The sequence below is a fragment of the Elgaria multicarinata genome, chromosome 10 (assembly GCF_023053635.1).
Source record: "Elgaria multicarinata webbii isolate HBS135686 ecotype San Diego chromosome 10, rElgMul1.1.pri, whole genome shotgun sequence".
Classification (NCBI taxonomy): Eukaryota; Metazoa; Chordata; class Lepidosauria; order Squamata; family Anguidae; genus Elgaria; species Elgaria multicarinata.
Window position 1 is genome coordinate 17,693,295 of NC_086180.1, and position 26,822 is coordinate 17,720,116.

The window sequence follows — 26,822 nt, forward strand, 5'->3', positions numbered from 1 at the left end:
TTAGAGCACAAAAATTCAGAACGGCATACAGGGGCCTCACAGAATAACAGTTGTGTGTAGGTGCTTATATGTTTAAGAGCTGGTCCACTGCATAATGTGCCTTGAATTTGTGAAAATTCTGTCTACGAGAGACTTACATTCTTTATTAAATGAATAGATTTGTGACTCTAACCACAATACTGGCTCTTCTTGCCTGTTTGCGTCAGAGTGGTAAAAATCGTATGCCACAGAGACTTGGGCTTCAAGAGAAAGCACATCATTGCCCTAAAGCCAAGTTTGTACTTAAATGTGGCTCTAAAGATATCCTGGTTTTAAAAGCTCCTCTCCTGCAAAGTCAGAGATCAGGAGCTGGGAAGACCTTTTGAAACAAATAGGTCTTCACTTATCATCGGCAAGAACTAAGCCTGGAGCTTCTCTTGAAGAAGCGTTTCATAACATAGCTATGGTCATCACTGGCCTATTCCACCTCACCATCAATCTTATGTCTGCAAATGAGGAATGCAGAGGAGGACTTCCTATAAAGATGTTGCAGCGTTGGGCAACCTGGGTAGGGCCACCCACCTAAGCCTCTGCATCACTGAAAAGGAGGAAATGCATGGCCCAAAAAGAGGACAACAGCTCGTCCTAATATTTGCACATGCAAACTTCTATGTCTAAGTACATTTTTTTTAGTTCGTATTGGGTTATTTTGGGGAGGAGCCCTCCCTTAGGGTTTGTTTCTAGAGTTATTTAGATATTTATTATTAAATCTACATCCCACCTTCCCACTACAAATAGTGCTCAAGACAGTTAATGCTAATAATGGACAGGATAAAATACAACATTATAATTCAAACATCAAATCAATACATTTTTTGTTCTTCTGGAAAACTCAGGATTTCCCAAGCCTGCTGATACATGTCACTTGGTGCTTGGGGAATGGGTTCTCTAACAGTAAAGTCACCTGCCTACATCCTCGGATGCTCTAGGAACGTGGCTTCTATGGCAGGAACCATAGAGCCTGTTCTTAGAGCATATTTTTTGTCTTTCCCTTCCTCTCGAAAATGTTCCAGGTAACAGAGTTTGGGATGTCAGGATCCTTCAGCAAGGGAGTGACATAAAGGAAGGAAAAGAGCTTGGAGTCAGTTTTCCTGGATGGCTTGAGTGGTATGAGAACTGAGTTTTTTGGGAGGAGTGTTTGTTGTATCTGATCAAAACAAGTGACTGGCATCTGAAATTTATTTATTTATTTATTTATTTATTTATTACATTTTTATACCGCCCAATAGCCGAAGCTCTCTGGGCGGTTCACAAAAATTAAAACCACAGTAAAACACCCAACAGTTTAAAACACAATTATGAAATACAGTATAAAAAGCGCAACCAGGATAAAACCACACAGCAAAGTTGATATAGGATTAAAATACAGAGTTAAAACAGTAAAATTTAAATTTAAGTTAAAATTAAGTGTTAAAATACTGAGTGAATAAAAAGGTCTTCAGCTGGCGACGAAAGCAGTATAGTGTAGGCGCCAAGCGGAAATGCTCTTGGGCAGGAGTGGAGTTTGGGTGGTTGTGTGAGAAAGTGAGTGGGGTGTCTGTGACAGTGAGGCTATGGCTAGACCAGGCCTTTTCCCCCGAGATTGTCCCGGGATCATCCCTGTGCATTGAAATGACACACAGGAGATCCCGGAAGCAGGCAGGGATGATCACTCCATTTGCCTGGGATAATCCTTAGGTCTAGCTTAGGGTGACCAACTGTCAGGATTTCCCCAGATTTGTCCTGGTTTTTGTTCTTTCCATGGTGTCAGGGGGGATTTTCTATAATTTTCAATAATGTCCTGGAATGACACACCTTCCCCTTTAAGGCTGCCATTAGCATGGCAGGAGGGAGTGACATGCTTTCTTGAGGCACATCATTCCCCCACCCCGAGCTCCAATTGAGGTCTTAAAGGGGAAAGTGGGTCATTTGTGGACATTATAGAAAAGGCCCCAATTGGAGTGGATGGTGGTGGTGCAGAATGAAATCCTTTCCCCTCCTCCACTCCAATCGGGTTCTTTAAGGTGGCGGGGGAATAACGTACTTTCTGCAGGACTCAGAAAGCTGCTTCCCCACACGCACACTAGGTGTCCTCTTTTTTGGTTTCCCAAATATGGTCACCCTAGTCTAGCTAAGGCCTGAGTTGTACGTGATATTTGAGTTTGCATCGGTCTGTAGAAGCAGATGCAAGATGTCCAATGCACCACCCCAGCAGATGTGCTGGGCTGTTTTCGCCAACATATGAAAAGAGCTTGGCCAGTGAGGGACAGCTGAATTTCCCCACAGAATCGATCGTAACAATCCAACTGACTTCAAAAGAAGGAAGATGGGGGGCTTCAGGGAAGAGACAGACGCTACAGCTGGCTCTTAAAATGTCTTCTAACTGCTCCTGCATTAATAGCAACTAGTGGCCTTCACACAGGACAGCAATAACAGATGGCTTCACGGAGTGAAAATGGGGCTCGGCTGTAGTCCTAATGAATTATGCAAAAAGAAATTGCCATGCTGTTAATAACCCATCTCCGTCAAGAGAGCCAACAGCAAGACTGTAAAACCTCTCCCGGGCACCCTGAAGTTTAGATTAGAACATGTTGCTTTTTCACCATGTTCAGTCACTGAAGACTGGGCAGGCCAAGAAGACGTTGCAGGCCTCAGTGCCATGGAGATACTGCATTTGCAAGAGCACTGAAAATTAACTACACACACACACAGAGAGAGAGAGAGAGAGAGAGAGAATGCTGATACAGTGTAGGGACCTATCCTGCTTTTAGCAACCCGAATTAATAAATAATGACTTCCTACATTGCTTGGCTCTCTGAGGTAAAAGTAAACAAAGCTGTTATTAAAAATAGTATTTCTTCTCTTCCTGTGTTGCCAGAAAAATGAAACTATTTTTAAAGGCGTCTGTCCCACATTTCTGGAAGACTTCCAGCCTTATTCAAATCAGAACTAAGGCCTAATCTACACCAAGCAGGATACAGCACTATGAAAGCGGTACATGGGCCCCAACAGTTCTCAGTGCACTTCAATATAGCTATAAAGCAGCAGTGTGGCTCCGGTCTTTTATATCCCCCTGTCATACTGCTTCCATAGTGCAATATCTTGCTTGGTGTAAATTAGGCCCCAGACTTGGATGGTTTTAAAGCCAGTCGAGGGGACACATTAGAACTGAAGCACATGTGGCATTGTCCCATCACCACCACCAAGGTCCACTCAAGATTTTGCTGTGCAAATTGTTGATAAAGAATGTTGATTTGTATTTGGAATTTAAGGGGTTTCAGCATTTGCCACTAAGAATATATCATGGCATTTGGTGACATTTTTTTCATGTTTGGTTTGGGTGTTTGATTGCAGTTGGAAGTTGATAACTGACATCATTGAGTAGTTGATGTCAATATTTTAAGAACATAAGAAGAGCCATGCTGGATCAGACGAGGGGTCCATCTAGTCCAGAGCTCTGTTCACAGAGTGGCCATCTAGCTGTCCACCATGAATCCGTAAGCAGGACACAGTGCAATTGCACCCTCCCACTCATGTTCCCCAGCAACTGGTGAATTTAAGTATGTATAATTTTGCATTTGATCATTCTTGCTGAAACAAATGCCAGTTAAGTAACCAAGGGTAACATCCACATTTTGGCATGGGGTTTTGGGAGCACGCTTAGGAGTCGTTTCAGTTATGGAAGTTGGAACACCCCAGGTGCCGATTCAAACCACTGTTCAGATAAGCCCATCTGAGAGGAATGGGGTGTATCTAGCTGCTACAGCACTGATGGGTCTTGGATTAGCACCACTGAGGGGCCATATGGTGGCAAATAATGGGAGCAGGAATGCATTCCAGGAGGGGGAAATAGCAGCAATCTTTAATGCTATTGAGATACTCCGTTGCTTTGAGAAAGAGAGGCCTGATCTACACCAAGCAGGATATTGCACTATGAAGGCAGTATGAAAGCGGTATTTAAAAGGCAGGAGCCATGCTACTGCTTTACAGTGGTACTGAAGTGCACTAAGAAATGTTGGGGCCCATGATGCATATACACCAAGTAGGATATAACACTATGAAAATGGCATGAAAGCGGCATATGGTATGTGTCAATGGGCTCCAACACTTGTCAGTGCACTTCAATAATGCCATAAAGCAGTAATGTAGATCCTGCCTCCATATAACACTTTCATACCACTTTCATACTGCAATATCCTGCTTGATGTAGTTTTGGCCAAAGAGAGAGAGAGAGAGAGAGAGATTTTCATCAGGTTCACTCTTTCCACATCATTCAAAAATGTCTAAATCTTTATCTGGTGTCCCCTGTTTTCTTCTTTCCCAAGCTAAAAGATACTAACTCTTCAAACTTCTCATCTTTGTAAGGATAATGCTCCATATTCCTCTGATCATATGAATTGCCCTTTTCTGTACCTTTTCCTGCTCTGTAATCTCTTTTCTGAAGTAGCCAGACCTGACTTGCACATGCCGGCCACAATCCAATGGAGGACAAAGCTCATTGATTTCAGTAGATTTCCTAAAACTTTATTACGAATTGTGGAAACATTTCAAGCGTGGGTTCATCACGGCTTTCTATAACATCAGTTTGATACTTATTTCTAGTTATGGTGTTGTGTTAGTTTTAATTTATTTTAATGGTTTTTTTATTAATGTTCTATATAAATCTTTTAGCAATTTTTATGTATTTTAATTGAATTATAATGTAGATTATATTGCAGATTTGTGAACAGATTAGAGATATTTTAAATTTGTTATGCAGTATATAAATCTATAATAATAATAATAATAATAATAATAATAATAATAATAATAATAATAGCATATCCCCTGCCACACAATGGACTGAAATAGTATGCAAGTTTATTCCTGTTAGGATCAATGGGTCTAAGAGTGCAATCCTAGGAAGAAGCCTCATTGAACATGGCAGACCTACGTCCAAGTAAACATGCATGGAACTGGCCTGAAAGCTGGTTAAAACAGAAAGTGCTCCAGGTTTCCTAGATTTGAAATTGGGCTACTTTCCCTTCCACTCTTGGCTCTTTGGTCCAGTATTTTGTTACAACTCCATATCATTCTGCTCCAGCTCTGTATTATCAACCAACTTGTGTACAAATTGGAATGGAATCTGTTTCTCATTCCCAGTGATTTGTTGGCTTTGTAGGGCCAGCAGGTGTTAAAACTAATAAAAACTTGGTGACTCAGCTGAACACAGATGACAAAAAAAACACAAGCAACTATTCATCCAATATGGTACAGTGAAGAGCTCTTGTCAGGATGATATGAAAAAATGAAAGAGGCAAAGGTGAAGTGATATTGCTTATTTTGCTGAGAGTGAACAGGTTCTGGAGGTTTTCCATTAACCCACCCCTAAAGAGAATATTTCTCTTCCTAATACAGTTTTAGGATAGACAAATGACAGTCAAATTTGCATAATTTGTACAAATTTGGCTGTAATTTGCACAACTTGCTCAGAAAAGTGAACAACTAGCAGGAACATCCAAAAAGGGTTTTCTCCAGAGTTTGGGGAACAACCCACATCTCAGCTTGGCTCTGAGCCAAAGAAGAACATGTCTTCCAAGCAACAGACATTCCTATCTTCCTCTCAACTAGGGAACCTTAGGACATGTAGTTTGCTTGAAGGGAAAGGTCTACAGGTCAATAGCATGGAACATACATTACATGCAGATGTTTCATTGCTTGGCATCTCCAGGGCCAGATCTACACCTTGCGTCCAATCATCATGATCCCATCATGGTAACACTATGTCCCTCTTGCACATGTATACCTCAAAGGACACACAGTGACATTGGTTGCTGTATTTTGGATGTTGTGGAATAAAATGCAGGAAATAACACTACAAAAGTAGTATACTTTTAGGAACCTGGCGTGCCTGGTTGAGAATCCAGGGTATGCCACAAAGCATGACTCTTCCGTGGCATTCTGTTTCTTTTGGATCCCAGGCCACGGATCTGTTATGGAGATCTTGCCAACTGTATGCATAATTTTATAAACCTCAAGCATGACACAGAGACGCACGGAGGTTGCTGCTGTTCTAAATAAAAGCGTCCATCAGTTTCCTCAAAGTTTTGATGGAAAAAAACAGGGACGGAACCCCTCTGCTTTGAGCTCCAAGTAAAAAAAAAACACAGCTGCCCAAAAGGGCACAGATTTTTGTGAACCACCCAGAGAGCTCCTGCTTTGGGCGGTATAGAAATGTAATAAATAAATAAATAAATAAATATGGAATGTGTAATGTGCCTCTAATGATATCTGTGCACTTCAATACTGCAATAAAGCTGTAGTGTAGATCTAGCCCAGCTCAACAGATCAGGGAGCATGTGCTGTGAAAGATCTCTGCCTGGGACCTGAGACAACTACTGCCAGTCAGAAAGGCAATGCCAAGTGAGGTGGACAAACTAATAACCTTGAAGACACATACAATGTTCAAGGGTACTTTGGTGGTGATGAGGGATGTCCCGAGTACCCGACTGGGTCCAGGAATCCTATGCTCCCCCCCACAGCGGTTGCGCCCTTGGATCCAGTCCTGGGCAGTCAGTGCAAGTGCAGATGTGCACTCAAGTGCTTGCAAGACCCCCGTGAGTGCTCGGCAGCCACCGACCTGATTGCCAGAATATCACACTCCGATTAATGCAGCAAGGGGAAGTGCACCATTTCTGAATCCTCCAGAAATGCGCACTTCCCCTTGTGGCCATAAAGACCCTATAAATGCAAGGGTACAGCCTGCCAAACACTTGCTGGGCCAAGTTGAGTCTCAGAAGCAGCTCCCGCAGCCCAGCAAGCCAGGGGTGGATGCCGGTGGGTGAAGGTGAGTTCGCTCACCCCTAGTGGGGGGGGGAATCATTCTGTTTAACCCAACTTGCATCTGATTGAAATGTTTAATGTAGATGAGTGTAAAGTGTGAAAAGAGGCTGCCAATAAAACACCAAGTTACACTTCCTTGGGTAGAAGGCAGTTCATCTCATTTTGCTTTTGTCCCCGGTCCATTCCTCCCCCTCCCCACACACACATACTAAAGTTCTCCATTGAGCACAGTAAGGCTGTTGCAGATTAGTTTTCAACACAGCCCTAAACTGCATTTTAGTGTCTCCTGTTGCTGATAGTTAACTAGTTGCCCGGTCACATGGCATTCAGCCTTAGGGTGACTTAGGCAAGTGCTTGGATAGAAAACGACAACAACAACAACACTATTTTTAGTTTCTACAACAATAAGCCACTTGATTTTCAAGTCCGGGGGAATGGAGGGGGAGCTCCTGTATTGAAACTAACAGAGGGTCTTCTCAAAGAGAACAGTAAACTATAGGCAAACAATACGCTAACAATACTGCAGTCAATCTTGACTGCAGAAAGCTAATGCAAAGTTTGAAAAAATGTGCATTTTTACAGCACTTTTAGTGTGCCAAGATGTCTAAAGCTTTAACTTTTAAATCTTACCTTGGGTAGATAATAGATAGATAGATAGATAGATAGATAGATAGATAGATAGATAGATAGATAACACAGAGAGATTCATGTTTTGCTTTTTTGTTGTTTCTCCCTAAATTGTACTCTGAGTCACATGGGGTACAATCTACTGCATTGCTTTCCTGTGCAGCCTTCATTGAAATTAATTGACGCTGCATCCTGTGTCTAAGAAAGAAGCATGAGTAAGTTTAGCACCCAGACACAGCTACTATCTGATTAAGACGTTCAGGGTTTCATTCCACAAATTCCTTTCACAACCATCAGCTATTAAATCTTTTTATTTATTTTTTAATCCCCCTTCCAACATCCGTCTTTAGGATCCTTTAGCAGGAACTGAGTCAAAACACCAAATAAGTATAAAGTCATGATAAGAAAGAAAGAAAGAAAGAAAGAAAGAAAGAAAGAAAGAAAGAAAAGACAAAATGCAGAAGTTTTTCGGGGGGAAACGTTAGACTTAAGGATGATTTTGCTGGCACGGGAGAAACGTTTCTCTTTAAATATGCTTGTAAGCAGTGTGTTGATCTCTTTCTTGCTTCTGATCCTAGTTGAAAAGCTGAAGAGCTCTCCCTCTCTCTTTCTCATGCATACACACCCACACACACACACACTTCTCCAGTCAAAATCGAATGGATCTACCCAGGACACCCTGTGGGTGATGACAAACTCTGCAGCCTAAAAAAAACTTCTTTCTCTGTTTTGTTTATGACTGGGATGAGAGCGGCTCAGAGTCAGGACCCCCTTTTGGATCCTCTGATTCATTGCTTTCCTGACCTCTTGTTCGTCTCACGCTGTGATTTATACAGCTCAGCAGCACTACTTTCAAAGCCGAGCCTTGCCAAAGGCGTTTGGGGTGGGGTGGGGTGGTGGTGGTGGTGGGGTAGAGTTCCTTTCCCTCTTCGGGCTCCAGTTGTTGCCTTGCACTGCCCTTGTGTACTTCCCTACCTGACTTCCACAGCGGTGTATGTATGTGTGTGCGCGTGTCTCTGCGCACTCTAGCACCGGTGTTAGAAGAATAGAAGTTGTTGCCATTCCTGCATGATGGAGTCATGGGAGAAATTGCAGCGAGCACACAGATAGTGGGAGTGCTAGCGGAGAAGCTGCCTAGGCTGGGAAGCCGTTTGTAACGGCAGCAGCGTTGGCTGGCAGAGCTGGAAGTGTCTACGTCTGTAGCTGGCTCTCGCCTTGGAGCATTTGTTTGAAGAAAGGTGAGAGTTCAGTCTTGCTTTGGATTTCTTGCATGTTTCCAGCTGTGGGGTGGTGTGGGATAGCGGTGGGCTTGTTGTCTCAGTTCCGTCCACATCTAATCTATTCCTAATACTGCCAAAATCTAAGAAGACACATATACGGTGTGAATTTCATGTGGAATCATGGTGTGCCCAAATCCTTCCTACTGCACCGGAACTGATGCTGAGGATTTGAAGCACCAAGAGTCATAGAAGATGGATTTTGTTTTGTACTTTGCTTTGTTTTTAAACCGTGGCAATTTCAAGTGAAACAGACTCATCATAATTGGAAATAACTCGCAGTGTATCCATAGAAAACCTAGTGGTAACCTGTGCATTTTACTACAGTCTTCACTTTGGGAATAATTTGTCTTTAGGATCGTACAGTATTTATTATTGCTTTAAGGAAAGATCCAAACTTTAGCGGAACACTTGTAGGATTCCTTATCTCCTTTCATTGCGTTCAGAATTTATTATAATAGTTTAACACGATCCATGGTAAAACTGAGTCCTGTAAATTAGCAGTAACTCTGAGACACAGGCTTAAAGTAGTCATTTAGTAACCAAAATAACAACCCTCTATTGTTTGACATTAGATACCTATGTAAACATATCCATTGTAACACATTTGCTGTGGTTTTATATGCTGACATGAAAAGGGAGCTGATACAAACTCCAGTTGCACATTTATTACTATTACCACAATTACTAAGAAGTCTGGCACAGCATATTAAAGGTCTGCTTTTGGAAATTACCTAATGAACAGCATTTGAGATTTGCATGAAAAATGGTTTGAGCAAAGGCAGTGGGCCCATAACTCCAGACCTCTCGAATTCAGCTAACAGAAAACCCAAACTTTATTCCTGGAATGAATTATGCATATCTAGGGAACTTGCAGACAATTCCTCACCTACTTTTGGTTTTGTTGGGTGGGGTGGGGGATGGTTTGAATTCCCCCCACCGCACCCAATATTAAGAATTGATTCTAACTTCTCATGGCATGGCAAAGATGAGGAGGATTGGGATGTGTAAATTGGTGGATGAGCCCAACAAGTGTATAAAGGTGCAGTGTTAGGAAGCTGGGAGATATGGTGTATGATGGGAATCATCTACTCAAGAAGAGCCATCTTCTTGGATCACCACCACCAGAGCCCATATCTCCATGCACCCCCCTTGCTCCACAATCTTGAGAGCGACTAATTTACTCTTATATTTTAAACTAGCAAAATGCTTTTTTTATGTGTGATGGGCAAGCGTTTGGGGAGGGAAGGTTTGCGTACTTATTATTTATGTATTTATTTACAGAATTTTTACCTTACTCTTCAACCAAAAACGGCACCCTGAGTGGCTTACAAAGATTAATAATAAAAAAGTCCCTGCCTTCAGGCTTACCAGCTAAAAGACATGACACAAAAGGAAAGGGGATTGGGAGGAAGGATGAAAAAAAGCAAGACACCAGTTCTTACTTTCAAGATCCTTGTAGGTATTCCTTATGGCAGGGAAGGGTGACATGAGCTCCTTGAAGCTGTTCCTTCTTGGGCGAAGAATATGGGACTCAAGTCTGAAGTTCCAGGGAACTGTCAGTTGGAAATATTCCTGCTGGCAGAGAAGGATGAAGAGAGATCCCTGAAACTTCTCCCTCTCTGGCCTCCTCTTTGCCATGGATGTCCTTCCTGGGAAGCAGGAGGTGCAGCCCCCCAGTGGTCCTTGTTACCCTTGCCTATGGATGAGGACAGCCTGACAAGGAACTGTCAGCCAGAGCTATGTATTGCAAGGCACATCTTTGTGTGCTCAGTGCACGAAGACATGGAATGTCCCCAAATGTAGCACTTAACCCTTTCTGAACAAATGGCAGCCATTCACTTATATGGGAGAACATGAATGATGCACTGGTGTGTGAGCAAACCCTACTCACTGCCACTGCTGATGAGAATCAAGTTGAATTGCCCTGACTTGGGTTTTGCATCTTGGCCACAATCAAAGCATGGCAGAATACTGGAAAAGTGTTAAGGAATTATTGGAACCTGCTAGGTATTATATGTAATATGTAGGTGACTGATCTGTGTCATGGTGAGGATTGGTCCCACACTTCTACAACAGGCAGCAAAAATAGATTGCTAGCATGATGGTTAACAGTTCATTACTTTGACTTCTGACTGGGCCTCACATGGTGTCAGGCACTGAGGGTAAGATGTCCCTTGTTGGAGTCTTCAAGAAGAGTCTGGACAGCCATCTGTTGGGGATACTTAGATATGGATTTCCAGTGCCAAGATGGAGGTTGGAATAGATGGCCTGTGAGAGGCTCCTTTCTATGGTCTCTTTGAGGACTTGGTCCAAGGGCTGGGGAGCGCGTTGGTGAGAGGTCCAGTCTAGAGGAGTTAGCAGATAAAGTGTTTCAAATGTTGCTGAGACAAGGAGCTGCCAAGCAGGAAGACATGACCAGTTGTCTGTGAATAAGCTGATATCAGGCATCCCAGCCAGGGAAGAGGTGTGTGCATCCTAAGGGAATGCTTGATGCTGGGGATATTTTTTGCTGTGGTTATAGGTGCCATGGCATGTGGCTGCAAAGGTGTGGTCCCTACTCTCTCTTTTAGCCTCATGGTACACAAATTGTGCCCTTTGCGCCTGTTCTGTTGCAGTGCTTGAATTCTGGAGAGGAAAACCTGGGACCTCTGGATGTAATCCACAAGCCCCACATTGATTCCCTAATATTGGCCAAAGCATCCACTGCTTCCTGGAAGCCTTCTACAAAGAGTAGCTAAGAGTAGGAAAGAATCTGTAAGTTTTGCTTTCTCCCACATTCAATTTTTTTAAACTCAAGTTCTTTCTTTCCTTGATATGTTTTTTTTCCCCCTTCAAATTTTGGTAAATTCTTATCCAAAACAAACTGAAATGAAATCGTCACTCATCTTCACCAGCCAAATTCAATAGGGACTGTTGTTCTCAGCATGGAGAGGACCATGTTGTACTTGTACCTGCCTGCCATGTAGCTGTTAGAGCTGAGGAGCCTGCCAGGAAAAAAAAGTAGCAACCCTAATTCAACATGAACATGGTTGACTACACAGGGATTCCAATCTGGACTTTTAAGAGCAAAGTGCTGGACCTGGATGAACCAGTCTCTCAACTTTGGTTTCTCCCACAGTCACCTTTTAAAAATGAATAAATCTCAGGTTCTTTTTGTCCAGAATAAGGGGAATTTTATGAATTTGGGTAAATTTCTTTTGAACCAAAATTGATCTGAAATTAAATTCTCACCTATCCCTAGTGAAATAAGGGGACAGGGTGCCTTCTGCCCCCTTCTAATTCAAGCACTGGTCTGCTGGTACATATAGTAGGATGACTTATTCCCATCCAACAGTGGAAGTGAGTCCTCCCCATGAATCATAGTTACAGAGCTGCAGTGCCTGAGACACAAATAGATTTCTTCCTGAGCTCAGCTCCGTCTGGCTTTGGATCTGCTTCCCCATCATGCACTGTGATTCTTCCTCTGTCTGACCTGCATGACTTAGACCGGACCATGGCACGCCTCATGTCTGGGCCCATTTCTGAAACAATTCTGGACAGGCTCCCATGAAGTCTACCCATGACTTGGGCCAGCTGGCTCCACCCCTGAAAGAAGGTTCCAGAACACAGAGACTTGGATCTGTGAGGCTTTACTGTTCTTCATTCCTTGTGCTGGAGTTTGCCACTAAAGCAATATATCCACTTTGGCAAACCATGTGAGTGCTTGAAAGAGATTACCATTATATATACTACACTACACAAACATAACTAAAACACTTCAGGAAAAAATAAGACCCAGTAACAAGCTGAGAAGGTTAATTAGAATTGCTATGGCCCAAATGTCCCATCCCATTATGCATTGCCTAGTTACTGTAAATGTTTTCTGCCTTATTTATGTGCATGAATGACACTCAGTCCTTAGTTTAAGATTTATTAACCTCAAAGGGCACGTTTGTCCACTTTCCACTAATAAGAGCTGTTGCAGCTCTACTGCTTGTGTCTTTGTTTGAAAAGCGAGAAAGGCTTTTTCTGCCATTGGTCACAGTTCTGCTTCGGTTTTGTGTAGTCTTGTTATGTTGAATGAATTTAGAGCATCTACAGAGGGTGACTTTGGACTGCTAGCTCTGATGCTATTTAGAAAGTGAGCTCAACCTTTTGAATACAAAAATAAAGTAGCAGTCTCAAACTGAGAGCCAACAACTGAATTTTCATCTAAAGATTTGGTCACAGACTGTAGTTCTACGTGGAACTAAGAAGAAAGTAAACTGAGCAATGAAATACTTGGTGGCATAAACATTTCATTAGATGAGTGAGTCCTTTGGGCATATTTGCACACCAGACGTTTTTTGTGCTGCCACTTCAAACAGTGAAGCCACAAGGGCACAGCAAATATTGTTCTCCTTGAGCCCAGTAATGGAGACGTCCAACGCATCCCTTCCTAGGTTCTATCTCTACTCATTTCCTGGAGAGTGCAACAACATACTTTGGAGGGAAGCAAAGCCAGACATGATATCTCAGCGTCAGATCTGTTAGAGACGTGATTTCGTCAGAATTTCCTCAGAGCAAACATTGTCGTGATAGTACAAAGAATGGCCTTTTACACCTGTGAAAGTTCTGAGTGGCATCGGATAGGGATATACAAACAGTCTAAATCTGATCTGTGTCCATTTCACCTGTATTCAATCTTAAGCCCATTCTATCAAAATTCTGCATCATGATATTTCTTTAAAAAAAATGCATGAAGAATTACATTTATTTTCACATATACCTTTCCCTAACAGATGCTTTTTGAAACATCTTTCTCTAATATATGTGTTTTGTACACCCTTTTCCCTACTATACACATTTGTGTATACAAATTTCCCTAATACAAACACTTTTGTAGGCAACACTTGAGCTGAGAACTATATTGCAGAATTTGGAGATGTGCAAATTTAGAAAGATAAGTGAGTTGCAGTTTGTGTATTGTTTAAAAGTGCAAATTTGGTAAGTTCACATTAAGAACCTAACACATTTCTCACCCATCCCTACAAATTCAGTTCCTAGCATCTTTAGTGAAAAAGATGTTGTTAAAGACCTCTGCCCAAGCTGCATATTTAGGGCTCATCTACACCAAGCAGGATATTCCACTATGAAAGCAGTGTATGAAAGGCAGGAGCCACACTACAGCTGTATAGAGATATTGAAGTGCACTGACAACTGTTGGGGCCCGTGACATATACCATGTACTGCTTTTATACCACTTTCATAGTGTTATATCCTCCTTGGTGTAGATGTGTCATGGGCCCCAACAGTTGTCAGTGCACTTCAGTACCACTATAAAGCAGTAGTGTGGCTCCTGCCTTATATATACCACTTTCATACCACATTCATAGTGGGATATCCTGCTTGGTGTAGATGAGTCCTTAGGCTGCTGCTGGAAGATAGAGTAGAGAATACAGAGCTAAATATCCTAGTGGACTGACACTGATTAAACAGGTTCATAATTAACAATTGTTTCAGCTTTCAGGACTGTTACATTTGCTGCATTTCTTTGACTTTGGAACATTTGAACACCTTTATTATACTTTTCCTTGAAAGTCTGTGCTATGCATGTTTTATAGACAAACTTGGTAAACATGACAAGAAAATTGTTGTGGCACTAGGTATACCTTACAACTGCTTCACCCTCCCCCCACCCCTTTACACAGGCTTTCTGAATTATTGTGGGAGGTTTCGTAAAGACACATGACAAATTCAGCCCTCCGCTAAGATGATTTTAATCTTGCAAAGCAGATCTTGAGTTACACTTTGCTGCTGCTCACTTATTCTTGCTCTCAAGTACTGGAGTTAAAAGTCACCTCTGCTAATGCAGAAAGAAATTGGAATAATAATAATAATAATAATAATAATAATAATAATAATAATAATAAAAAATATTTCTTAACCGCCTCTCCCTCTGGATCGAGATGGGGAACAACATTAAATACAACAATACAATACATAAAACTGGTTAAAAGAGCATATAAAACCAATAGAGTATTAAAATAACAATCACAACATCTGAAAATTCGTAGGTTTAAAATTCATTTGGGTAGGCCTGCCGGAAGAGACAAGTCTTTATTGATGTCTTAACTCAGAGAGAGTATTAAGCTGATGAAGCTCCTCCAGAAGACCATTCCACAGTCTGGGGGCAGCAGAAGAGAAGGTCCTCTAGTTGTGGCTGACTGGAGTAAACCCTTCCCAGAGGACCTGAGTGTGTGGGGCAGATTGTACAGGGGAAGGCGAACCTGCAGGTAACCTGAATCCAAACCATGTAGGGCTTTAAACCACCCAGGAAGCTTCAGCTATTGGGCGGTATAAAAATGCAATAAATAAATAAATAAATAACCTACACTTTCTACTTTGCCCGGAAACTATTTATTTATTTATTTATTTATTTATTTATTACATTTTTATACCGCCCAATAGCCGAAGCTCTCTGGGCGGTTCACAAAAATTAAAACCACAGTAAAACACAGTAAAACAAACTAATTGGCAGCCAGCGAAGTAGATTTTAAAGAATCTACAAGTTCCAGCAGTGGGCCTGTGATTTGGCTAGCCAAGAGGGCCAGATTTCCCTGTGCTGGACATCCCTACTCCACACTAGTGTCCTGACCGAAATAGGGACTCCTGCACTTTAGAGTAAAGCAGAGAAAAGACCTAGCTACGACTTAAAGTAAAGTGTGCTCTGGTCCCAGCAGTCTTGAGTGCTGGTAAAGTGTGTGTGTGTCCCCGTGTCCCCAGAGTGGAAACCTTAGCTGGAGCAACGTCTAAGTGGCCCAGGGATGGCTGTGTAGTCGCCCTGCCAAATCTCAGCAGCCAGAAAATCCCTTCCTCTGAAACCTGCTCAGTGTGGACAATATTGAGTTAGCAGGGCCAACAGTCTGACTTAGTATCAGGTGATTCTTCATTTCTTGCTCAAGACTGATTAATTGTGCCCTTTGGCATTTGGGTTACAGAGATGCAACTCCAGATGGAATTCAGAATAGGAGACCATGTCTTTGAAATGCCTCTCTTACGTGCCCAGAGCCACATTGCAGTGGCTAGCTAGGGAAGTTATGGGAAATGTAGTTCTGTTTTAATACATGCATTAGCGGATATTATTGTAGCAGGATGAAAAAGAGAGAGTTCATTTTGCTTTCATTGATTCCATGCCTCCTACCTCCTGCCACTTTGATCTCTGGGCCGGTATGAAATAAAACAAAAAGATGATTGCTTGTGTTCACATCTCCTGTCAGTCTTCTTCAGAAATAAAAGTGGGGGGTCATAGGCTGGAAATATTGGGCTAAAACCAAATAAATCCAAGATTAAAGGGCACCAGTAAATATCTCTAAATAGATTTGTAGTGGCCTACACAAGCTTCTGTAGCGAAGACCCATTAAACAACACTGATATGTGGATTTGGTATCTTTCTTTACTAAACCTTAGCAGAAGCAGAGCTGCCTATTCTTTTATAGAATGGGAAATTAAATACAGCCCAATTCAAGAGCCAAGAGTGAAATTAACTGGGCTGTAAGATTGATTTCTCTCTCTACTCTGTCCTTGCTTGCTCCACAAGCATCTCCTCCCTGCTTTCGATTGTGAAATTTAGGGCTCCATGTGCCAGCTCATAGATCGGCAATAAAGCACATGCTACCCCCAGCCTTTACTGGCATAGAATCTGTATTGTCGAGACAATTATGTTGTTATGATTTGGGGAAATAAGCAAGGACGGTGCTTTCTTTAATATTTCCTCTAAGCTGTAGCAGGTAATGGGAAGAACACTGAGCTGAACTGCAGCGATCCCACTGAATTCATGCGCTGTCACCAAACACATTCATCCTGATCTCGGGTTGAATGTATTCCTGATCAGTGTCCCATACAGCTGGCTTCCACAACCTGGGTCCAGCTCCAGCTGAGAGCCCCCTCCCTCCTGCTACCAACTGTCTCTGCAGAGGCCACCAGTGAGGGAGGAAGCAGCAACCAGGCACCTCTCCACCATGCCTGGGTCCAGCTCCAGCTGAGAGCCCCCTCCCTCCTGCTACCAACTGTAACTGCAGAGGCCACCAGAGAGGGAGGAAGCAGCAGCCAGGCACCTCTCCACCGTGCCTGGGTCCAGCTCCAGCTGAGAGCCCCCTCCCTCCTGCTGTCACCTGTAACTGCTGAACTTTCCAACTAAGATTGTAGTGCCTGAGTTTGCTTTCCTTTTCCCCCTCCTCCTCCTCCCTCCCAATCCCCTTTCCTTTTGTGTCATGTCTTTTAGATTGTAAGCCTGTGGGTAGGGACTGTCAAGAAATACTTTTGTAAGCCGCCATGAGAGCCTTTTTTGGCTGAATGGCGGCATAAAAATCCTTAAATAAATAAATAAATAAACCTGGGCCACAACTAGACCTAAGGTTTATCCTGGGATCATCCAGGGTTCACCCCTGTCTGAGCACTGGATCCCCTGTGTGTCACCTAGATGAACAGGTTTGACCCCTGGACGATCCAGGGATAAACCTTAGGTCTAGCTATGGCCCTGGTGTCCTCCAGGGGTGTTTGGACTACAGTTCCCATTGCCATCAGCCAGCAGGGCCAGAAGCCAGGCTGTCTGGGGATGATGGTAGTTGATGTCCAACACATCTGGGGACGGCTGCTGTATGGGATGGCAGAGAGAAAAGAGAGGATGTATCAGGTCTTGGCCAGTGCAGAAATAATGCATATGGAAAATGAGAGAGAGGAATATCAAGATGAAGGAGACATATGTAGGGTTCATAAGTGGTCTCCTATCCAAGCACTGTCTCCACCCAGACCTAAGTAGATGGAGGTCCAGGAGACATATATGGGATTCATAGGTGGTCTCCTAGTAAGATCAAGGAGACATATATAGTAGGCATGTGCTCTGCTCCGATTAGAAGTGGAGAAGCAGGAGTGAATTGGCCTGCTCCGCCTTGCCCAGAGGCGGAGTAGAAGTGGACCGCAGAGCCCTAGAAGCAAGGCGAAGAGAAGCGCCCATTTTCGGAGCGCTCCGGTTTCCGCAGTCCGATCCGATCGCCATCTTGAAACATTTCACCCATAGGATTGCATTGCGGAAAAGAAAGGGGGATAACTGTGTTGTTTTTGAAGCTATCTTTCTGAAAATTCTTGTGCTTGGAGAGTCGTGGATGGGGGTCATTTTGAGCCTACTCTCAGCTCTCTGCGTGCTGCGGTTCGTGTGCTACAATTTTTAAAAAAACTGGCGGGAAAATACCTTTTCCGAAGGGCTGAGGGGCAGAGTCAACTCCCGGTCATGATCACATGATCCCAAAGTTGGAGGAGGGGATAGGCAAAACGGGTAACTTGGGATTCTGGGAACTTCTCTTTCTTAGTCTGAACGGATTTTTCCCAGTGTTTTTTAAAACAGTAGCCCCACCAAATGCACAAACATAACCTGTGAAATCATATACTAAGCCAATAATAAGAGATAGAAACACAGCACTGCTACCCACCCTAACTTTGGGGAACAACTGAAAAGATGTGGTGCAAGGGGATGAGCTCCCCTAGGGCATCCCATGTGGACGTGCCCCCACTCTCTCCTGTACTTGGAGGGCAATCAGAGCCTTCCAAAGAGAGTAACCCGGTGGAGCAATGCCTATCATGAGTTGAAGTGACAGTTCTACTCCTCAGCTCTCGTGGTGAAGCAATGGCTTTCATGAGTTGAACTGGCAGCTGCTTCCCCCTCCCCTGGGCACGTCCCCCTATTGCTGGTAAAAGACAGATATAGCCTTTTTTTAAAAAGTTCTTCTTGTTGTTTATTGAGCAACACTGCTGCTTTTAATTCCACCCTTCCTTTGTTTATTTATTTATTTATTTATTCCATTTTATATGCATTACTGGCTTATCCTTGGCTCACTTCCTTATGCCCCCAGAAATGTCTGCTGCCTGCCTGCCTTTCCTCTCTCCTCCCCTGTCCGCCTCACAGGGATGTTGTGTGTGACTGGCTTTGACTCAGGGGAGAAGTCCTTCCTGCGCTCACTTGGAGTTTTGGAAGTTCCAAATCCATTTTTCAAGTGTGGAAGAAGATTCATATAGGTTTATCTCTACTCCCCAATTCATGGCATGTTGGGATTTCCTTTGAAATGGCCCTATTGAGATGTCTGCAGGTTTAAGCCCCGCCAAAAAACAGGGGATGATGGGACTGCCTTGAGTCTGGGCGTGCATGTGTATCCCTGGATAAGCTATCATGGTGGTGAGTTTGAGGTTTTTAACGTGCAAATTGACAGAGCTATCGAAAGGGGTGTGAATGGGGTGTTGGATTTTCATAAATTCCCCAAAATTCAGGGGATGATGGGATTGCCTTGAGTCTTGGCGTGCGTGTGTATACCTCCATGATGTGTCATGGTGCCAAATGTGAGGTTTCTAACTTTCACAGAAAAAAAGTTATATACTTTTTAAGCTTAATGCAAGCCTATGGGGGGGAAACGGAGCTCCGATCCGGATCCGGAGCTCCGCAGAGGAGAGGAGCGGGCATGGGCGGAGCGGGGGCGGAGCGAAGCGGCCCGATCCGCAAATCACGGATCTGGAAGTGAAGCGGATCGGGGGGTCCGTGCACACCCCTAATATATAGGGTTCACGTTATTCAAGATCAAGATCAAGGAAACATATATAAGGTTCATAGGGTGTCTGTTATCCAAGCACTGGCCCCACCCAGACCTATGTAGCTTCAGCAAGGCTGAATGTTTGCAAATTCAGTTACCCATGATGGTTATGAAGACCTTCATAGGCATTTAAGAGTGGCTCTTTCTCCCATTCTTAGGGCTCATCTACACCAAGATATTCCACTATGAAAGTGGTATGAAAGCGGTATATGAAAGGCAGGAGTCACACCACTGCTTTATAGTGGTATTGAAGTTCACTGGCAACTGTTGGGGCTCATTGACACCTACAATACACTGCTTTCATAGTGTTATATCCTGCTTGGTGCAGATGTGTCATGGGCCCCAACAGTTGTCAGTGCACTTCAGTACCATTATAAAGCAGTAGTGTAGATCCTACAGTGCACTTCAATACTGCTACAAAGCAGTAGTGTGGCTCCTGCCTTTTATATACCACTTTAATGCCACTTTCATAGTGGAATATCCTGCTTGGTGTAGATGAGCCCTTAATTCACTTTCCTTCTGTTGATTGAAGGAGCAATATCTAAACTTGAACTCCAATCATGATTTGCCCTCCCTGAGCCACCATGCTCAACCAAAAGTATACCCTAGCCAGCACGGTAAGTGGGTTCTAGTAAATGTATAAATAAAAATAGAAATAATTAGTGTATTATTATAAATAATATGCAATTATAAATGTTTATAAACAAAACCTACGTTAAAATGATTAAAGCACATTTAAAAGAATGAATTTGCTGAGTCCTAAACATGATTCTAGATACTTAGAACTATGCCTGAAGAAATACATTCCTCTCCTCCTCCTCCATCATCATCATCATTTCTTCTACTAAAGCTCCAAATACATTGCAGGGTTTGGCATTGGTAGCCTTCTTTAGACAAATGTTTCCACATTGTACACATGGCACAGATTGAGGGATTGTTCATTAGAGCCTCTATAGCTATTAGCGGGACAAGGCGGGTGGTTTCACTGAGGGGGGGAGACCTGAAGCACTTTGGCTTGTCGTCTTGAGATCTTGTTCTCCTTCTTCCAGTTCTGCATGCCTGTCTTGAGTTCCAACCATTACAATCAATGTGCTGTTAGCTGAACTTGAGGTTTTATGGCTATTAAACGTGTTTTCAGCCTTGTTAGTGAGGCTTGCCTTGGCATCTTAACTTCACATCTGGAACCCGATAGCATCACAAAGGAGATGGGATTACGCAGAGAGCACCAACACAGAGAATCATAGAATAGTAGAGTTGGAAGGAGCCTATAAGGCCATCGAGTCCAACCCCCTGCTCAATGCAGGAATCCACCCTAAAGCATCCCTGACAGATGGTTGTCCAGCTGCTTCTTGAATGCCTCTAGTATGGGAGAGCCCACTACCTCCCTAGGTAATTGGCTCCATTGTCATACTGCTCTAACAGTCAGGAAGTTTTTCCTGATGTCCAGCCGGAATCTGACTTCCTGTAATTTGAGCCCATTATTCCATGTCCTGCACTCTGGGAGGATCGAGAAGAAATCCTGGCCCTCCTCTGTGTGACAACCTTTTAAGTATTTGAAGAGTGCTATCATGTCTCCCCTCAATTTTCTCTTCTCCAGGCTAAACGTGCCCAGTTCTTTCAGTCTCTCTTCATGGGGCTTTGTTTCCAAACCCCTGATCATCCTGGTTTCCCTCCTCTGAACACGCTCCAGCTTGTCTGCGTCCTTCCTGAAGTGTGGTGCCCAGAACTGGACGCAATACTCTAGATGAGGCCTAACCAGGGCCAAATAGAGAGGAACCAGTACCTCATGCGATTTGGAAGCTACACTTCTATTAATGCAGCCCAAAATAGCATTTGCCTTTCTTACAGCCATATCACCCTGAATAACATAGACAGTCTCTCAAACACACACCGACACCTCTAAACCTAGCTCAATATAGAGGAGACAGGACCCTTCACCAGTGACAAGAGTGTAATACTTGGTGTGATATATACCAAGAAACCAATTTATTGCCATAAAGATAAATGAAAGCTTTAAAAAATATGGGGTGAAGCTATTGGGTATCTTGCTAGATAAGCACTAAATATATTACCAGGCATACATGGTCGATATTTAAGAGATTAATTTTCAGCCTCCTAAATTACAGCTATTACAATGAGACATATATTAACTGTGCCGCCTTTTGCCCAACAAGCCTGAGATTTTTGTGTGTCTGCATGTTGTGCTAAACAGTAGTCTGCCTCGAGGCATGCAGTCATTGTAATTTAGAAGTGCAACTCAAGGACAAGGCGATGTTGATTGAGCCACTGCTAGTCTGCTGTTGCTTAAATTGCTTTTTTAACTTTCCGTCGGGCTGAGCACTTATCAGAGGCTTCAGGAATGTGAACATAAAAAAAGCTGTGTTGGATCAGACCGGAGGCCTATCTAGTCCAGCATTCTGTCCCCACGGTGGCCAACTTGATGCCCATGGGAAACCCACAAACAGGACATGGGCTCAATAAATGCAACTGATCACAAATTTATTTTATTTTATTTATTGCATTGATATACTCCCCATAGCCGAAGCTCTCTGGGCAGTTCACATAAGATGGGGGTGGGTGATGTTTGTCAATGCTCCTGTAACCCCCAAAGGACCCTCTTTTAGTGAGAGATGGAGGAAGAGGTCAAAGGGCTGTTAAAATGTTTCTACCTGAGAAGGGAGCATGCTTCTGTGTTAGCAAGCCAATGTTGCCAATGCATTCTATTTTGCCAGTGCAGAGCAGGGAATTTGCCATGGTTTGGCAAAACAGAGAACTTTGGTCCCATTGCATCCATTACCGTAACTAAGGCCTTTTCTACACCTCCCGGCCTTCCAGGAGGGAGGGGGGATCTCATGATATTCTGCTCATGAGATCCTCCCCCTGGATCTATATGCACACACGACATCCTGGGAGGAAGGAATGATGTCGTGCACACCATTATTTTAACTATTTTTTTAGGGGAGTTGAGCAAAATTGCGCTCTCAACAAAAAGGTAAGGTTTTCTTAAAAAACAAAACAAAACCTGACCCCACTCCCCCCAGTGGGCACAGAGTGCCTGAAGAGCTCTGTGCCCATTTCCCACCTCCTCGTGTTTACTCGTAAGGAGGCAGGATGAAGCAGGGGCAGGTGCCCACACATCTCCCATGGTCCCAGGATGGTCCTGGGACTGCAGAAAAACCAGGAAATTCCTGTTTTTCATTTCTCTAGGGTTTCCCCATGGTCATCCCCGGTTGTCCCCAGGATCCCCTGTGTGTCATTTGGACACAGGGATGACCCCAGGGTGACCCTGGGGAAAAACAACAGTGTAGAAAGGGCCTAAATCTGATTTATGTGACACCATGATCTTGTCATGCTGGCTGTGTGATCCCTGATTGGTTGGGATCATGTAGCCAGCAATAAGGTGAAGAGGATGAGTTGCCAAATGAATAGTAATGAACACTGAAGAAAGAAAGCTTTTGGGAATTTCAACATGAGACATTTTCAGTGCAATTGTTTCAGGGAAGGCCTGAAATGTCCCCCACCCTAAAGTCTATTTGTTCGTATTTGTTTGCTGCCCCTCTTGACAGCTCATCATCTTCAACGTCTTGCTGGCAATCTGAACCCAAACTGGTCTGAACCCAAATTTCTCTGCCACTGTCTAAGAATACGTTATGAATTCCTTAAGCTCATTAGGAAACCCTTTGCATCTTCTCTCTTTCTCTACCTCTTTCCTTTGCCTCCTGTGGGATTTGCAGCACTGCCGATAGAATACGTCTTTTGCTTATTGCTTCTTATTGCTTTAAATAAGGTGCAAGTACTGCATTACAAATGGGAACTAACTCGAGGGCAGTAATTTATGCTAACCTTACAAGAAGTAGCCCATTTTCCAGATCTATGTGTTTACAGTTTTGAACTAGGGAGTCGTTTTCCCCATAAAGGCTGGCAGTTTTTCAGATCCCAGGAGAGAGCAAAGAGCTGACCGAACTACAAATACAGTCAATGGGCTTTGTGTGCAGTGGTGTTTCTTGGAGAGAGAGCTGGTGGTGGAGAAGGAGCTTCGTTTTATACAAATATGAATTGGAACCCTGCAGGGGGAAAGTAGTGTGTATGTGTGAGTGGGTGAGGAGGAAATTGGGGATAGAAAATTGGCAGGTGGAGAAAGGATAAAGCACTCTAGAGCATTGATCGGGCACCACGGCTTGGTATCATCTGGCATTTGCCAAGGCCCTTACCCCTTTGGGGGTCTCACTGCCAGTCCCTGTCACCTACAGATGCCACTGTTCCTGCCCTTTGCCATCGTTCTGTATTCACCAGCCATCTACACCTGAGTGAGCCAGGAAAGGCGCAAGGAGAAGGAGTTGTAACCTGTGTATGCCTTGTTCTCTCTCTCAATGGCAGATAATGCCAAGTGGGCCCAAAGGGAAAGCAAGTGGATAAGCAAGTGCAAGAGCAGTGAGGAGGAAAGATGGACCAACTCAAAAAAGAGGGCCCATGGAGCATCTTGCCCAAGGGCCCTCCAAAACCTGCCACAGCACCACTCCATCATTCAAAATGGTACCCTTCTGAAAATGCTTTAAAAAACTGGCCTTTCCTCAAAGATGTCTGTAGTTTTCCCGTAAACGTTACAAAGTGTTGAGTAATCAAATGTTCTACACCAGGGGTGGTCAACGTGAGGCCCTCCAGATGTTATGGTCCATAGCCAATGGTGAGGGCTGATGGGAGTTGTAAGCCAAAACATCTGGAGGAACACACTCCTATTCTACTTGCATATATGAACCACCTTCTATTTCAGTGCATTGGCTAGTACTATTTTTTTCTTCCTGTTCAGTTCCACATAAAAGAGGATTGGATAAATTCCTGGAGGAAGAGGCTATCAGTGGCTACGAGTCCTGTTGGCTATGTGATACATGCAGTAAGCCTATATACACCAGTTGCTGGGGAACATGGGTGGGAGGGTGCTGTTGCACCATGTCCTGCTTATGAGTCCCTGGTTGACAGCTGGTTGGCCACAGTGTGAGTAGTGCAGTTTTGCACTAATGCTCCCAATATGTTATGTAGATGAGTGAGTAGCACTCGCTTTTTCTGTTGCTGCATTTCCTAGTGGCCATGGCTTATTTATTTATGTTAATTCCCTTAAACATATGCAAATTTAGAAAAAGCCATATTGAATAGTGGTGAGGTTGAATAGCTGGAGGGGAAAATAAACTTCTCATTTTTGCTATTAAAGTATCAAGCAAATAATATTACATAGTTAATCTACATATATTTGTTTTCCAATGGCTGCCATGTTTTCTGTCATTGGGAAAGGGCTATATCAGTTACCATCCATTTCAATTAGAACCATATCAAGGTTCTTGGTTGCTGGCTCAAAACTAACCTTATTTATTTATTCAAAAAGACCAGCTAATAGTATTTCAAAGCTTCAGTATAATAAAGCACTTTCAAAGATCACGATGTTGAAGGAGCAAAAGGAAGCTTATCCGCAAGACGAGAATCTTAAAATTGGCTTTAATTTTTAATGCTAGAGCCCATAACGAGATACATATTGCGCTGGATGGAGAAGAAAAATTGCAAAAATGTGCAGCTCCATGTGAAATGTGAAAATTGATTTTAAAAATAAAAAATACAGGCATGAGCAGGATTCAGCAGATAATCTAATACAGCCAAAAATAGTGGATAGTTACTTATTCAGGTTTTAAGTGAACACGGTGCAAAAGATAAATTACAGGGCAAGGTAATATTTATGGGGAAAGGAGGGGTGTTATAGGCAGGCTGAAATACAGTAGTCCATTCAGGCATTATGAAATATAAGGTGGAGGGTGCGGGGGAGAATGCAAGTAATATATTGCTAGAAAAGTCTTGGGATTTACAGTGATTATTCTCCAGAAGCAACTCATAATGTCCTGATAGCTTTACTCATGGCACCTCTCTATCACAGTGTAATACATCGGTTATCTACCCTTGTATCTAAGAACACTTCACAGCTTGTTGGTTGATAAATTAAGAATTTACCAGATGTATCTCCCAGAAGGAATATGTACATTTGTATCCAAGAGATATGCTGGCCATCACCAAAGCTACACATTGATGGCTTCATTTAGAGAGGAGTATCATTTGACTGACCAACATTGACGTTGGAAGGGACACATGTTCCTCAGGCTAAAAACTATCACTGCACTTTTCAGTGACTGACCATCAGAGGTTGTTTTAATAGTTACTCTTGGGAGAATCGATACCAAATCCATAGTAATTTGCAGGCCCACAGGCAGAATGGCTTTATGGAAGATTTTAAGCAGGCAGTTGGAAGTATTTGTCTGCTCAAAATTAAGGACTGGTTCTTTCCATTTTGCTTACTTATGAAATCATAGAATCATAGAATAGTAGAGTTTAGGGCTCCTGTATCTTTAACAGTAATGTAGAAAAGGGAACTGCAGCAGGTGTCAATTGAAGTGGGTGAAATTCCCTCTTCATCACAACAGTTAAAGCTACACTAGCTATAGTAGAGTGGCCAGATACAAAAGAGGGCAGGGCTTCTGCAGCTTTAACTGTTGTGATGAAAAGAGAATTTCACCCTTTTCAATTGACACCTGCTGCAATTCCCTTTTCTACATTACTGTTAAAGATACAGGAGCCCTGTCCTCCTTTTCATATGGTCACCGTAGTAGAGTTGGACGTGGCCTATAAGGCCATCATGTCCAACACCCTGCTCAATACAGGAATCCATCTTAAAGCATCCCTGACAGATGGCTGTCCAGCTGCCTCTTGAAGGCCTCTAGTGTGGGAGAGCCCACAACCTCCCTAGGTAACTGGTTCCATTGTCCTACTGCTCTAACTGTCAGGAAGTTTTTCCTAAAGTCCAGCTGGAATCTGGCTTCCTGTAACTTGAGCCCATTATTCCGTGTCTTGCACTATGGGATGACCGAGAAGAGATCCTGTCCCCCCCCCCGTGTGAAAAAAGAGGGGGAAAGCACCACAAAAAGGCTATAGGAAAAAGAGGCGACTAGCTCTGGTGCTATGAAATCTCAAAAAGGTTCCTTTATTTTTCTTATACGAAATATAAATATAAAATAAAGAAACCTTTTTGAGATTTCATAACACCAGAGCTAGTCACCTCTTTTTCCTATAGCCTGCTCTGTGTGACGACCTTTCAAGTATTTGAAGAGCGCTATCACGCCTCCCTGCAAATCCAATGAGCAAACTTGGACGAGTCCTATCACTTGCTTGGCCTACTTTAAAAGCTAGTTGGGAGGCTACAGTATGGTTTTGATTCTTTGAAGGAAAGGTGGGATTCAAATCTAATCTGTAAAATTTAGAACAATGGTGGTAGTTTCCATTTATTTCCCTTTCTTTGCATTTGTCCAGAAGAGGATGGATGCACTCAGCCACTTGAATGATGTCCTAGTGCATAGATAGGGAACCTCTGACTCTGAATATGAACCCAAACTTAATTTGGTGTTAGAAATCTGTACATTTTTCAAGTTTGCTATGCATTCTACAAAGC

General features: G+C 43.1%; 1 protein-coding gene across 3 annotated transcripts in view; it reads left to right on the top strand.

The window, feature by feature from the left end:
• Positions 1-26,822, top strand: part of ARHGAP24 (Rho GTPase activating protein 24) — a 412,693-nt gene that overhangs the window by 237,012 nt on the left and 148,859 nt on the right. Inside the window, exon 1 of one of the 3 annotated variants that reach the window (XM_063136190.1) lies at positions 8,440-8,705. The exons of the other annotated variants lie outside the window; for them this stretch is intronic. The gene's annotated coding sequence lies outside the window, so the exon portion shown is untranslated. Of the gene's footprint in view, positions 1-8,439; positions 8,706-26,822 lie in introns of those variants that run through there. 3 annotated transcript variants of the gene reach the window in all.